The sequence below is a fragment of the Corythoichthys intestinalis genome, chromosome 9, assembly GCF_030265065.1.
Source record: "Corythoichthys intestinalis isolate RoL2023-P3 chromosome 9, ASM3026506v1, whole genome shotgun sequence".
In the NCBI taxonomy this organism is placed as follows: domain Eukaryota; kingdom Metazoa; phylum Chordata; class Actinopteri; order Syngnathiformes; family Syngnathidae; genus Corythoichthys; species Corythoichthys intestinalis.
In genome coordinates this window covers 5012126-5020617 of record NC_080403.1, presented here as the reverse complement: position 1 = coordinate 5020617, position 8492 = coordinate 5012126, and positions in this window count along the sequence as shown.

Here is an 8492-nt window from a genome sequence, read left to right as displayed (position 1 = left end):
ATCTTTTTCAGCCCTCGACACTCAAGCCATCTCTTTAACTGAATATTTGTATGTTCTTCCACATCTTTACCAATGAATATGGCACCAGGGACATCATTTTCAAACAGAATTCGAAGGTTTAGCTCAGTAAACATCTCGTTAATACAGTATTTCCATGCATTTACTATTAGGGGTAAACGGGAGGTTGACCCGCCTAGCAACAATTGCTAACGTAATAAATATTAATGAGCAAAAGTGACGTGTTGCTTGCGGTACGCCATTGATTTATATGACGACATCCTATCCAGTTTTATTATTATATTTATGGACTAATCCGAGCAAAACGACCGGAAGTGCCACGTCCGCCATTGCTGAGGTGTGCCGCCCCCAGCACACAGCCAGCAGCAGGCAGCTAACATTTCTGTGTTTACATTAACTGAAGCTGGGCTGCTACTCAGGTGTCTAAACACCCCTTTAATGGCAGCCACCACTAGAGGGCAACGGCCACATATCTCTTCTTGGATTAGTCAATAGAGTTGGAAGGCAGATTGGTGTGTCAAGAGACACAGGCCAGAATGCAGTCGTTAATACATTATTTATTATTTCTGTGCGGCCCGGTAGCATATGCGCCACGGTTACCGGTCCCCGGCCCGGTGGTTGGTCGACCACTGATATACAGTATCTTTATGTTGATGCTAATCACAATTGAAGGGTTAACGTACTGTATCCCAGGGTCACATACTGTATATTCATAAGGTTGTGCTTTACCCAAATAGGAGAACTTCGAGCTGCCTCACTGCATGTTCATCCACAGCTTGTGGTCGCAGGCTCACGGCTTAATTTGAAAAAGATGGTGTCACAGTTTCAGCATGTGCAGGAGCATGCTCTCATAATTGGAGAGAAACACGAAGGTCTCAACCAATTTATTTCCTGGTTCTGCCTTCGGGTTACCTGAGCTTTCGCTCCTCACTAATAAAACCTCCTCACCCTTCCTTGTCCTTATACTGTCTGTGTTGGAGGCTTTTTTCATGTCGAATTCATACCGATACTTCATTTCAATTTAGCCTTTGCACTATTTTAAAAGAACCATTACAATAAGTGTACAGTTTATGTTCAAGAATAACGAGCACAGTTGGATGATGATTGTCTTGTCACAACGTCATGCAGCGCAGTTAAAATGCAGAGTGGCAGTTAAGGACAAATATATAACTGTGATGCGTAAAATTAATTTCAAGATATCAGTATTTTTATGCCAACACAATACACTTGCATGAAACTACTGGATAAAATAAGTCAAAAATGTCAAGATGTTATGCAGCATAGTAATGTGTTGTGTAGCAGTAAAAGACAAAAACATTACAGTTTAGCCAGTATTTTGTGTAAAACACAATACAATTTCATGCAACCACTGTATAAAGTAATAATATTGATAAGTGTGTAATATATAAAAGCGCAGCCTATCCCTCCTCCCGCAGCCCAGCAAGGGAGCCATCGTCCCTCCCTCCGGGATCCAGGGTGGTCCCCCAGGCCACTCGCGCACCCATCAACTGGCCTTCAGGGATGGCAAGAGGGGACACACCACCAACCCAGCACGGCACGACACGGAACCCCCAGCGGCCCACCAAGCCCAGGGCAGGGCAGGGTCCCCCGCCGGAGCAGGCAACATCCAGCCGATACACCGGCGCCCAGCCAGAGACCCGCGACGGACCACAAGGCAGATACCCAGTCAGAGAGCAGATGGGAAGGCTGAGGCAGGAGGACGCCGAGGAGCCGCCGTGGGGCGACGCTCGGGATCAGAGCCCCTACCTCCCTCCACACCCGCGGCCGGCAGCCGAGGCAGAGGGGAGGCCACGCCCTGGGAGCCATGCCATAGAGAAAAAGTGTGGGACCCAGTTACTACCCTATTACTGTGGCTGCCAGGTTCCCGGCTGGCAGCCATTACCCAGCACTGTGATGGGATTGTGAGGTCCTCTCCAGCCTTCAGACTTGTTTGTTTTTAAACACATGGTATGACTGATTTTCTAATCTTGACAAGAGAGAATATGCAATGTTGCTTTAGCCTTTGACACTAGCATTATCAAGGATGGATCAGCTGTTACATACAATCCCTAGCAAAAAGTACGGAATCACCAGTCTCGTACGAGCACCCACTCAGACATTTTATCATGTAGAACAAACTCAGATAAAAAGCTTGAAAAAATAATGAATTAGCTCAAAAGTGCAACTCTTTAGCATTCAGAAACACTAAAAGAAATGAATAAAAAACATTGTGGTGGTCAATAGATGTTAATTTTATAGAGCAAGTGCAGGGAAATATATACATGGAATCACTCCATTCTGAGGAAAAAATATGGACTCATGAGAAACAAACAAAGAAATAACAATCAAAACACATCTCTAGTATTTAGTAGCACCACCTCTGGCCTTTATGACAGCTTGCAGTCTCTGAGGCATGGACTTGATGAGTACTCTTCATCAATTTGGTGCCAAGTCTCTTTGTTGTTTTTGTTGTTCTCTGTGTTTTTCTTTATCCATTATATTTATTATCATCAGCACAGCATTCACATTAGCATCTAGCGTGGTGAGTGTCATCTTAAACTCTCGGGCAACTTTTTTTTTAACATACAATTCATGGTGTCCAGGTGGATATAATTAATTGAAAATAATGTATCGTTTTTCTGCTGAGCGTGTATTATGATCACAAAGTTGGCATTGTCCTTGTAGACACTACAATATCTGCTCATCTGTCAATGTTACTTCGAAAGTGTTGGAGACCTCTATTTATGTATTTTTTTGACTACAACTGTTGAAATTTACAGACGAAAACATTCTGAGTAATCATTGACTAAAACTAGACAAAAATAGTCTGAATTATCGTCAATGAAAATGAGACAAAGACGAACACATTTTGAAATGACTAAAATATGTAAATAGCATTTTAAGACAAAGATGAAAATTAAAGGGCTGCTAAAAATATCACTGATTCTGACCCATCCACAAATAATGGAGTGCTGACTATTTCGGTTAGGTTTCTCAGTCGGAATAACAAGAATAAAAGCGAGTGAGATCTTGAGCCATCCCTCTGGGTGGCCTAAAGAAGTTTAATATGAGAGTTCACTTGCTCAAGTTGTCACGAGAAAATGTCCTAATTTCACGATGAAATACATATATATATATATATATATATATATATATATATATATTTTTTTTTTTTTTTTTTTTTTTTTTTTTACCAGAAACTCAACAACCTGTTTATTTTTTTCAGTCATTTTTAATAAACGAAATTCATGATTTAAGGATAAATTGTATAAGAATAAAGACATTAAATGCAAAAAATAAGTACTTTTATAATTTCATTATTATAACACATTGTAAAAAAAGTGTTTTCGGTAAAATACTGGCAGCTGCGTGGGAACAATTATATCCTTTGGGGAAAAAAAAAAAAAAAACAGGAAAACCATTAAACATTTAAATAAAAACAAACTATAATGAAAAACAATATTTTATTATTTTATATATTCAAAAACAAAGTACCATGTAACTGTTTTTTTTTTTATATCCAGCAACTGTACAAAGTAGTATGTGTAACTGGTATGATAGTGCTCATTCTGGCAACCACAGCTGCCAGTATCTTTTTTAATATGTATTTATTTATTTAATTTTACAGTGCATAAGTCATTAGCAAAAATAACATTTACAAAGAAAAACATGTATTTTGCTAAATAAAAGCCTCTGAGAAACGGTCAGAACCTTCCCGAGAAAAATTTAGTTTATATAATGTGTTATTTTATGAGAAAAAGTCATGATTTTAGTAGAAGAGAAAGTTACACTATTTCAAATTTTTTTAAAAATGGTCAGAAAAACACTCAAAAAATTATTCTCATTTGGTAATGCCTTCTATTCTTTCTCTGTAGCACTATACACAATCACACACCCTTTATAGTCAGTAGAGGACATGAACTTAAAATTCATCTGTGCTTTTCTCAGAAACCAATACAGAAAAGTCAATAATGGGTGAGTTTAATAAAGGCAAACTGCATGGCTACGGCAACTTGTTTACATCCTAATGTTAAATAACAACGAGCGGACTCCAGATGGCATATGAGGAGGCCTTCATATTCTATAATTGAATTTGTGGCCGCCTTGGGATTATGCTGCGTGTGTGCTTTGCTGAGATCATTAAATTGAGGAAAGCGTGTTCAATTATGGGGAATTAATCTGAATTTAGCAGAGATATGCAACCTCTACAAGGTGGAAATCAAAAGGTACTCTTTGTCACCCTTTTCTGCACGCACTGGATATCACGGGAACAGGTTCCTTCTTCTTGTGGCCCTCGGAGGACAGCATAGCCAGGAGGAATGCATGCAAGCCAAATGTATGATGGATGGATGGATGGAGCGAGCATGTACATGTATAGTGCAGTGCGATGCTGCAGAACCGAGAGTGAGTGGCGAGGCTTAGATGATCAAAACGGCGGGGGCTCTAAATATAGGATGCTGCTGCACAATTTCTTCTGCTTGAGCTAGGATTCACCCAGCCTCAGCTAAGGTTGCAGGGAAGGAATGGAAAGGAAATAATACATCTATTCATCTGTATTTTAATACGGAACAATCAGTAGATCCAAACTCACCATACATAACATACTAAACAGTATCCTAAATAAAACTTCCATCCAGCCATTTTCCATAGCAGCTGTCCTCATTGGGGTCACACGTGACTTTGGGCAAGACGCGGGACACACGCCTGGACTACGCTCACATTGATATCTGCCACGAATAAAAAAAACCACCCCCTACCCCTCGCCACACACACAAACAAAAATTCATAATTGCCTTTATGTAACTGTTAGTGTTCTGACCAAGTAATTTGATTGTCATTTCATGAGTGACGGTACACAGTAGTTGCTCCTAACCACTGGACCGTGGACTGATTCAACTACACAGCAGTTCAGCCAAACATCTCGTTGACCCCACCTGCAACCTCATTGATTTGTGACTTTGATGGGTGATTCATTATTATTATTACTACTGTTTTCATCAATACATGGAGTTGCATTGAAGTTTCATGACCTATCATAAAATATTAAACCCTAATAACTCAACGTACATGTACATGACCAAGCCACAAGCAATTTATTACCGTGCCTCATCGAGTAACAAGGAAAAAAAGATTTTCCTTTTTTTCTGTACCTGCAGTCGATGCACTCTGTATCTCGCAGTGGTGGATGAAGTACTTACTGTTTTTACTTGAGTAAAAGTACAGATACACATGCAAAAAAAATATCTAAGTATAAGTATTCCAGAAAAAAATAAATACTCAATTAAAAGTCCAAAATATTTGCTTTAAAATTTACCTTACAAGTAAAAGGTAAAAATATTTTCTCCCAAGGCAAAAATGTAATATACGCATTATTTATACAGTATATGTATGTATATATATATATATATATATATATATATATATATATATATATATATATATATATATATATATATATATATATATATATATATATATATATATATATATATATATATATATATATATATATTAGGGCTTTAACTAATTATCGCGTTAACGGGCGTTAATAAATTTTTTAAATTAATCACGTTAAAATATTTGACGCAATTAACGCAGATGCCCTGCTCAGACACATTAAAATGACGGTACAGTAAAACACTGACTTGTTAATTGTATTTTATGGAATTTTGCTGCCCTCTGCTGGTGCTTGGGTGCGACTGATTTTATAGGCTTCAGCATCCATCAGTATTGTGTAAGTAATTATTGACATCAACAATGGCGGGCAACTACTTTATTTTTTGATTGAAAATTTTGCAAATTTTATTAAAACGAAAACATTAAGAGGGGTTTTAATATAAAATTTCATAACTTGTACTAACATTTTTCTTTAAAGAACTACAAGTCTTTCTATCCATGGATCGCTTTAAAAATAAGTTAATAATGTTAATGCCATCTTGTTGATTTATTGTTATAATAAACAAATTCAGTCCTTATGTACCGTATGTTGAATGTATATATCCATCTTGTGTCTTATCTGTCCATTCCAACAATAATTTACAGAAAAATATGGCATATTTTATAGATGGTTTGAATTAAGATTAATTGCGATTAATTACGATTAATTCATTTTTAAGCTGTAATTAACTCGATTAAAATTTTTAATCGTTTGACAGCCCTAATATATATATATATATATATATATATATATATATATATATATATATATATATATATATATATATATATATATATATATATATATATATTAGGGTGGTCCATAAAAATTAATTTTTGAATTTTTTTGCTCCCTGGGTGGATTCTGTTTCCATTTTGGAAGAAAAAACTGTGTGCAAAATTAGAAGCTAATCAAGTGATATTTAGAGGTGGCTCAACAGTCTACAAGTTTGAGATTTTCCCTCAGAGTGCATATTGCATCATCATTGCTTGGGCAAGCATCTAAGTGTTGCATCATCTTGTGAGATTAATATCAGCCGTTCGAGGGCTAAACGATTCAGAGAAAAACACCGTGGCCAACAATGGATGGATCTACACAATGCATTCAAAGCTGAAGGGAAAACTTGCATTGTGCGTTGGGATGGCAAATTATTGCCATCTCTCCTTTGTTCAACGAAGCTCATTGACCGTCTTCCAGTTTTGATTACAGATGTCTCTACTGGAGAAACTCAGCTTTTTGGTGTTCAAAAATTGACTTCAGGAACTGGCGAGAACCAAGCTACAGCAGTTTATGAACTTTTACAGGAATGGTCTTTGGAAGAAAAAGTTGCAGGCTTTTGCTTTGATACAACTGCATCAAACACAGGACGTCAGGCTGAAGTGTGCATTCTTCTAGAACAGAAACTTGGACATGCTGTCCTTAATTTAGCATGCCGCCATCATATTTATGAAATACTTCTTGGTGCAGTATTCTCTACATGCTCTGGAGCTTCCTCAGGTCCTGATGTCCAACTATTCCGTCGGTTCCAAAAGAACTGGGAATCCCTTGACAAGTCCAAGTATCAAACTGGGGAGGACTTAGAGGTGCTGCAACCTGACAGGGAACGTGTCCAAGAGTTTGCAGAATCCAAGTTGGCACAGGGTAATCACAGAGATGATTACAAGGAATTTTTAGAGTTAGTGGTTGTTTGCCTTGGAGGAAACTTTGCTGATTTGAATTTCAAGAAACCTGGAGCTTTTCATCATGCTAGATGGATGGCAAAAGTGTTATATTGTCTCAAGATTTGGATGTTACGTGGTCAAATTAGACATCTCACTAAGGCTGAAGAGTCATGTGTTTGTGATGTGAGTATTTTCTCCATCCTCATAAATGTGGAAGCATGGTTTTCTGCCCCGGATGCAGCAGTTGCTCCTCGAACAGACTCATACTGACCATGTTGGAAGAGCAGCCAGAGACAAATTGCAGAATCATCTGTGGTATGTATCAGAGGAACTTGTGGCATTGTCCTTGTTTGATGAAACTGTTTCAACACTGACAAAGCAGGGTATAGTTAAAGCCATGATCCCTGAAGAATCAGATGAAAGCAATCAATCTGCTGATGAGGATCCCCCAAAACGTGTCGAATTGAAAGGTGCCGTGATTCCACCACTTGGAATCCTTTGCAACTAACAAGTCCATCCGTTTGCTGAAATACCTGGAAATCAACAGCGACTTCCTCAATGAAAACCCTGAAGACTGGAACCATAATACTTCATTTAAGGCAGGTCTAACAAAAGTAAAAAAAATCTTCCAGTTATCAATGATGTGGCAGAGCGAGGGGTCAAACAAAGGAAGACCAACTACAGTTCCTTCTGGGTTAGGTATTACAACACCGTAAGATATTTCCTACATTTTCAAAGTCTCTTCTAGCATCTAGACAACAATGAGTACTTGGCAAGCATGATACCCCTGTCTACGAGCGGCTAATACCCAGTTGTCTGAACAACACTGGGGGGGATCCAGGTGCCTGCTGGATAGGTACCTTGAGCCACCCCTAAATATTATTTGATTGACTTCAAACTTTACACACATTGTTTTCTACCTAAATGGAAACAGAATCAACCCAGGGAGCAAAGAAATTCACACTTTTAATTTTCACCCTATGGTAGTGGACCACCCTAATATATATATATATATCTATACACACAGTGGGGAGAACAAGTATTTGATACACTGTCAATGCGAAAACCCATTGGCAGTGTATCAAATACTTGTTCTCCCCACACACACAAAACATTTTTTAAAAAAATCTCCTTTGGTAATGCCTTCTATTCTTTTTCTACACACAATCAAACGCCCTTTATTGTCAGTATCTAGTTCACCTGCCTAATCTTGCTTGTACTCGTGTTGCTGCCTCAAGTGCTCAGTTACGGTATAGTTGCTCGGGGCTTCTTAATTGGGCCGGAGGCATAACAACGAAACTATCAATTCACGATGACAAAAAAGAAAACAAACAAAAGTAATGTGTAACGCAGGCGACAATTTGAAAAGTAGTGGA